Here is an 8,364-nt window from a genome sequence, read left to right on the forward strand (position 1 = left end):
CTGATAGCAAAATTTATAATTTTTTGCTGACAAAAATATTAAAAATCATTAAATTTTCGAAAATCAGACGACCCTCTTCTACACGGTCGGACCTATTGCCATGCCGGTCCAACAGGGCAATAGCCATAGAGGGCTATATTGCCCAAAAAAATCACGATCAGTGATTGAAAGGAGGGTGATTTTTTACACAAGAAAAAAACATTTTCGGTAGTTCTTGTATTATAAAAATCAATAGAGAGAGAGATAGTACACAGCGACGAGTAACGGTAAACACACTCTTGTGTAAAATTAGAAGCAATGTAGGATGGCAGGACTCAATAATTACAATTTTATAACCGAAACTCTATAAACTTAAAAATATAATTGGCGCAGGAATACATACAGTCCCCTCAATAAGTATGGGATCACCCCACGCCGTTCCATAAGGTGGCGTGTATTTTTTTGTTGGTTTTTCGGGTGGCAAAAAGTGAAAAAAATGACATAAATTCACAAAACTTGGAATTTTTGTCATTCACAAAACTTGGAATTTATGTCATTTTACCTCTTTTGTTTTGTCTGAATTTTTTTCTGATTTTTTCGTTCATGGGATAGGCCTCTAAAAGTGGCTCCAAAAGTATCGGATCACTCCGACGCCAACCGTGTTATCTTATGGCCCAACTTGTTTTTCACATTGATTTTTATATATTTAATTTTCAAGAAGGAATTTTTATTTTCAAACCGTGTACACACTACCCTTTCATAAACTAACTGTGAGTTTTTCATGATGATCCGAATCATTTTCGAATTTTACCAGATTTATTCATTTCCCGAGTTTCTGAAATCAGAGACTGCAGAAGACTTCATTTACGGTTTCCGCACCCATCCCTTTGTTTTTTATTTGGCGCGAGAGAAAACAAAGGGATAGGTGCGGAAAAAGGGGAATTCTACTTTTTCGTTTTTCAACTTAAAATTCAACTTAGATAATATAAATGAAAAAAATTAAAAATCAGACCTGATATAAAGCTAACGCAGGTCTATTTTTTTTAAAGTCGCGTTTCCCTAGCCCTAGCCGTTCAACTGCAATAAAAGGCCAAAGTGGCCTAATTTGCATAAGGTCCTCTCGGCTTTCCAAAGACTTTTAGAACGGGTCAAAAGTACTTCGGAAAATGAAAACAAAAATCTGAAAAAAATCAGAGGTGTTCTCACTACCTCTAACAATGTACATACCAAATGTGAAAGAATTTAGTTAAAAACTGTAGTACTGAGAAGACTGCAAAAACAGCAGCGTTTTTGCATAAGGTACTCTCGGGCTTCCAAAAACTTTCGGTAGGTACTGTATAACTTAACGTTGTTTGTTTATTATATGCGGTGATTTAAGTGTTTAAAAAATAATCGACCCGTGGAAGCTAAAAGCATTCAAAAAGTGAAACGATTCACAGATTCAGTGCAATGCAAACAAACAAGATGGCCATAGTTCTTGTGTTCATAATTTGTTGTTTTGTTAGTTTAATGAATTTCCGTTAATTCTCTCAGACGTAAAAGGGTGAACGGTGAACCATGCGCAGCCAGTTCTGCATAAAACGGGAGTCCCGTTGGTCCCATCTTTGTTATTCGATTCACGCGTAACGTGGGAATCAATCAGCACAAAAGGGGGAAATGGTGAGTCAAGTTGCTGGTCGATGTGTATTCAAGGTCGTAAACAACCCCTCGAACCCCACTCTGACTTCTGAGAACTCCGGCTCAACCTTCAGCCAAACAAGGTCAAGGGGGAGACTGAGGGTGACTCACTGTGTTGTTGTAAATGAAAACCATGTAATTTACATGCTTTAAATTATAACGCATTTGTTTTGCTTACAAAAAACAAAACACAATAAATGCGTTGCGTTTTTCACGAATATGTATTACTATAAACAAGTTTTTAAAACTATTCACCCATAATGATACAACATTTTATAAAATATCCTCCAGAATTAATAATATTCCCTAGCTTACTTTAATTAAACACTAGTTATTTTGTAGGATCATAACATGGTAAATTAAAAAAAAAAACGAGAAATTATTTTCGTGTCTAACAATTTGTAACAAATTTCAAATTGAGGTTTATATTATAACGAAAACAAATTAAAAAAAAAATTCTGTGATAGCTTTACAATAACGTCCCATATTATAACTTAAAAGTCGTTAACTTAATTCTACATAGCATTCATATGGATTCAGAAAGGCTACCATTTTTTTAGACTTTTGTTCTTCATATCATGTCATAAGCTATTTTTATTTTCTTTTATGAAAAAAAATCGCAAACATCCCTTGCTAACGCAGGTGAACTGCCAATTCTAGTTAGCATTCATTTGGATTCAAACAGGCTACCAAAAGCCGTCACCAGATGGGGGTTTTAGCACTGACAGGGCAATAGCCCTCTATGGCTATTTCCCTGTCGTACCGGCATGGCAATAGATTTCACGCTAGTTCTACACCGGTAACGATGGAGGCGAAGCTGTCATCCGACAAAATCATGTCAGCGGCCTGTTCTGAGACATCGGACCCAGTGGCAACACCTACTGGTTTAACGATACCAATTGCATTTAAAAAAATCGTACAGAGAATTAACATTCTGCTTGCATACCTATATTGACTTTCTTCAATGCGGGCGAAACGTCGATCACTGATGAAGGCCTCAATGACTCATCCATTTGGCAACCCTCATCGAGAATTATGAGTTTTTGTTGAAGGAAACGTACATTTCTCTATAAGAATTTAAAACATTTAAACAATATCAACCGACCGTTAATTTTAAAATTGGAAACCTGAATCTTACTTTGTCAACAGTTGCATAAATTATACCATGAATCAATGAAAAAGAAATAAACCCATGGGCAATCAGACCACCGCTGGCTATGGAGCGCGATGGGCATAATTGCCTCACTTCTTCAAAAACGACACCGGAATAAGTAATATCATGGTGGATCTTCTACACTCTGATCTTTTCAACATCATCCGCACCACCATTCTTTCCTATTATTGAATGATACGGTTGCATGATAAAAATGAGACTATTATTCAATTTGCGAGGCAAAATACAGTCATGGAGCAATTAAAGTGAATACAGTTATGCAAAAGGTAAAGCTTATGCATGATTTAGAAATAATGGTCAAAAATTTTTAAGGAAATTTTTTTGTAAAATACGTTTTACCCAAGGGAATTAATATATTCAGTAGGCCTATAAACTATCTAAAATGGAAAAGTTATTTCAAAATGTTGCACTGAAAAATGTTTACGAAGTATGAGGAAATCAAAATCAACATAAGCCTCTGCAGGAAGCATCATCGGACGAGTGATAAAGATATACCTTAGGCTGTAACTTTCCAATGTTACCCTCCATCAATTTCTCAGCAGCTTGGTGAATTTTAGTACGTATTGTACTTAGTCGCTCTTTTAGTTTCTAAAAAGAATGTATTTAAAACATTTTGAGTAAAACAATCCGAAGCTCACGAAGTTATTTATATACAAGAACGTAGTTGGTTTTTATGGTTAAGTTGACGTATTATTTGTTAGGATGTTTGGGCTTTCTTGAAAATGGATTCTTCTCTCTTCAGTTTTTTACGGCCAGATCTTACTTTCACTTGGCACAATCTTGTTTTTAAACCCGTGCACTTCACAGTGGCGGTTTGCTACTGAAAAAAGGGTACTGGCTTGTGCAAATCTACCAAAAGAGCTATTTGGGTACTTAAGTCATTGTACCCTGGGTTGTGAAGACAGTACCCTTTTTTCAGTAGCAATTAAACCGCCACTGTGTATGTAGCAGATCTCAATCAAGAAGCATTTTGTTGTTTGATCAACGTCGATGCATGGTGAGTGTTCCGATCACATTCGCCTGCAACACATTCTGAAGCGCAAAAATGCTTCGAAGGGGATGGATCGTACTGGCAAAGAAAGAGACCTAGAAATGTTAAGGAATTTTATCTTCAGTGTGAAGCCACATGTGATCGCCGTGAGTGCCGAGTCTCGAGAAGCCACAATGCTGGTTAAAGATTTACGAGCAATAACTGCTCAGCTTGTCGAGGATAATCAGTGGCCATTGATCAATATTGAACTTGTGGATAATAGTTTGGCCAAAGTATTTGCATTTTCGACTCGGGCCGAAACCGAATTCTGTGAGTATCCGCAGTTGTTGCGCAAAGCCATTACCATTGCCAGAAGGTATTCAAGATAGAGACCTTTCAAAAGTTCTTCTTGGCATAGTTGTTTTTGCATAGATTGGTAGTTGAAACAGAGGATTTCTTTGTCTGTATTACACAGTTGCGAGAATTCAATGAGTGGGTCCTGAATGGAAAAAATGACGAACGTTTAAATGAATTAAAGTTAAAAATTAATGCAGCCGAACAAACGAAGTTGGTGTTGACATCAATCACGCAATTAACTACCTACACACGGCTAATTTATAGTTCAGTTCATATGCGGTCTCGGACCAAGAAAAGGTCAAGATTTGATAAAAATCCTGAAGCAAAACAAGCAGAGACTAGAAAATTGAAATCAGTTGAAAACTGCTTGTCAAATGGGTCCAAAGGTAACAAGGGCCTTCAATTTTTGTAAAGACAATCTTCTGAATCAATTTGGTCATAGGTTCTCATCAACTGCGCTGGTTTAATTAAAATCGACACAAATTCGCTGGGTGACAGTGCCAAGTCGTCCGTTGAAGTGCTAGATGGTTCTCGTGTCCATCCGGAAAGCTACGATTGGGCTCGTCAAATGGCTGTTGCTGCTCTTATAAGTAGGATGATGAAGATGCCAACCCTGATGGTGCTGTTGAACAGATCCTCGAAGCCCCCGAAAGGCTCAAAGTATGTTCAAAGTGGTTCCCTATTTATGTAAGACTTATTCTACGTTGAATTGTGTTTGGTAGGATTTCAATTTGGATGAGTCAGTTGTTGAGTTTAAGCGACGAGATTTAGGCAAGAAACGATTTTTTTTGTGTTATCTGTTCTGAACTAAAACATCGCTACAAGGATGCATGCATGCATGGTCGGACGTCATATCAACCACCATCACTTCAAGATATCATCTTCTACATGGTTATTAAAGAATTTCCTCAGACCTTTTTCATTGATAAACTGGTCTTGGCAACCGTCACAGACATCAAACGTCGTAAACCCAATCGAGAAGAACTGAACAGAGCAAAATCCAAACAAAAACGAAACTACTGGCTTGTGGCAATGCCCGTTTTGTCTGCAGGTGAAATTGGTGTGACTAATATTTCAAATATGTCTTCAATCCCAGTAATTTCTTGATTTATTTTTACAGAATGATTTCACTGATTTGTCAAAAGTGTGGATTCATTTGGACGCCGGATCTTGCAGTGGGCAGGCGATCAGTGTGCACATCCGCTCGGAGAATGGACTGTCTGGATTCCTTCCAATGAAGTGTCTCTCTGATTAAGAAGTAAAAACTCCGGAAGAACGTTTTCGTCCAGGTCAGACGATCCATTGTCGCATAACCAAGATCGACGTCGAAAACTTTTCGGTAGAGGCAACAAAGGATGCTCACTGCGATACACTGGCAGAAGAGGCTACAGTCCCGGTGCAGGCGCTTCCTGTTCCCGTTCCATCGGCTCTTTCCACCAGTTCGAGATCAAAAACATCAGATCAAAGTCGGTCGCCATTACAACGTGCCCATTCTCCGATTTCTCCAGCCCCTGTCCCTGCTGGATTGCACAACGTTGTCTTGGCTGCCCAACCTGCAATTTTCGTCGGAAATCCCGTTCTCTGGGAAATCCGTACGAGGTGTCAGGATTACCAGAGAACAGGTCACTGCATGCGCCCCCGCTTCCTGTGTCCATTTACACATGGGAACGTGCCGTCAAATGACGTGCGTTCTCGGTTTTTTTAAATTCAAAAATATTACGACGAAGCTGATCCTCAATGCTTCCCCACCACCCTAAAAAGAAAAGTTGAATCCTCCCCCCGATTTTCCCTGTTTCCTTCTTTCTCGTCTCGATCAGACAATTTTAATCACAACCCTGCTAGCACAAGATATCCATAGGATATCCTATGTTAGTCCCTTCATCCAAGGGACGTCTCGCCCTTTTGGGAACAACTAGGGATATCCATAGGATAATTTTTTTTGGTCGTCAAATAGACGTCCAATTTTTACGTCCGAAGGATGGAAAAGTTGGACGCATTTAGGACAATAAATATTGAATGTCCTGTTGACATCCATCTACCTTCCCAGTTCCCACCGTATATAATCCATACATGATAAAGTCTATAAATATCATATTGGAGATGAGCGGTGTAATAAAACATTATTTTAACTTAATTATCTGTAAATCTACGATATGATTTCATTGTAATTATAAAAAATACATTAATTTTTGTAAATATTAAATTGAAATAAAATCTTCGCTTTATTCCATATTTAATATTCTCTCCTCCTTAAAATATTGTTGCAATAATTCAATCTAAAACTTTATTACTAAGTGCAAATATAAGAACTAGGTTATTATTGTATTCATTGTACAAATAAAATAAGGAAATATGCCACATCAGATGAAGACGTGGCAAAGAAATAAAAATGCAGCAGCATCGGTGAAAGAAGTAGTTGGATGGGTGACCCGACTCACCCGCGCCAATTTCTTTTCTTCAATCCCCAAAATTTTCTTTCCCTACTATGTCCTTTGGTGACGTCCATTGACTGTCCACGGTGGGACATCCTTGGGCGCGACATTTGGATGTCCCGCGTACGGACTCAGGACGGACCGATGGGATATCCCATCGTCCGGAAAGGACACACACAGTCCGTCCTGGCGACGTAAAATTGCTAGCAGGGAATCTGCAATGATATTTGTTTTCATGATTATCCAAGTACTACTTTCTTGTTTTATGGTCCGCTTGAATTTGGAAAATGAGAACAACATTATATGATATTTGTCTTTATGATTTTCCAAGTCATACTATCTTTTGCTTCACGGTCCGACTCAATTTGGAGAATCCGAATAACATCAGTCGCTTTAAATCGCTTGCGTTTGTGATGACTCTGGTGGTTTCAATTTCACTTACTCTAGTATCTACCATGACACTCATGCAAGAAGGAAAACGTTTCTATATAACAAATTAAAACAGAGATACAGCTGGATTCCAGCAAAAGGTCTAAAAAAGTTTATTCAATGGCACCAATGTCAACTACCTGGTCTTGAGAATGCGTACCCTACAAAACGGCATTGAATTCGCATTCGCATCTTTTTCCTTCCTCCCCTCTTGTTGTGCGTGATTCTACCCTCCCTCCTGTAGATGAATGCAAGTACTTTCATCTTTATCACATCGATAAAATACGTCGCTATACCTTGATGCATCAACTGCTCATCGCCTCGTCCATGCCTTCGTTCTTTCTCGTCTCGACTACTGCAACAGCAAATTTTCTGTTCTGCCTTCTGCTCTACTTGATCGTCTGCAGATGGTACTCAACTCTGCTGCAAGTCTCTTCCTTCGCGTTCGTCGTCGAGAGCATATCACAGCGATCGAGCTTTCTCTCACTCCTCTGCTCGCTGTTTTGGAATTCTCTTCCACCCAGTGTCACTTTTGCACCCTCAGTTTCCACTTTCCGTTCCCGTCTCAAGAAGCATTTGTTAGATCGGAGCTACCCAAAGCAAAATTCCTTTATGTTTATTTGCAAGACAGTAATACCTTTCAGCGGCATTTGATCTAATCTTTGAGATATGTAGGCTAAAATGTGCTACATAAATTTTATCAATAAATAAATAAAGAATAATATTAATGGATATACAATGTTTACAAATATAATCATTTGCCTTTTAAATTTAAGTGAACAGAAACTTCGTGCACATAATTCTTCACAACAAAATTAAGAAATGTCACAGTTGATGCCGTCCCCATCATAATTTTCTTAAAAACATCGTGAGGAAAGAGTGAACATGGTAAGACTGTTGAAAGCTGTTTTAAAGAACCACCCCACTCTCATTGTCAATGAAATAAAATTGACTGGCATCAAAAGTTGGATTACATAAGGATTCCCAACGTCTTGGAGATTCATTGACCTGATGTAAAGAATGCTACCCTTTACCTTATCTTCCCTATTTTTCTAATCAGTCTCCATATAGAAGAAGAAGGAAATGGGAAGAAATTACCACTTAAACAGAGATCAGAAAATTGAGATGTACTTTCTTGTCAAATCCACAGTTAAAGGATTCTTTTGAGAGGAAGAAGTCTTAGCCTACTTTATATCAGGAATAACCAAGCCATTTTACAATATTAAATACATCAAAATAAACCTCCAATAGCTAATCTTCATGAAAAAATGTTCAAATATTGAATTAAAAAAAATAATGTTGTGAGACAATGGAAGATTTAATACTCCCTTAAACTATAGGTGAAC

The sequence above is a fragment of the Daphnia pulex genome, chromosome 9 (assembly GCF_021134715.1).
Source record: "Daphnia pulex isolate KAP4 chromosome 9, ASM2113471v1".
Lineage (NCBI taxonomy): Eukaryota > Metazoa > Arthropoda > Branchiopoda > Diplostraca > Daphniidae > Daphnia > Daphnia pulex.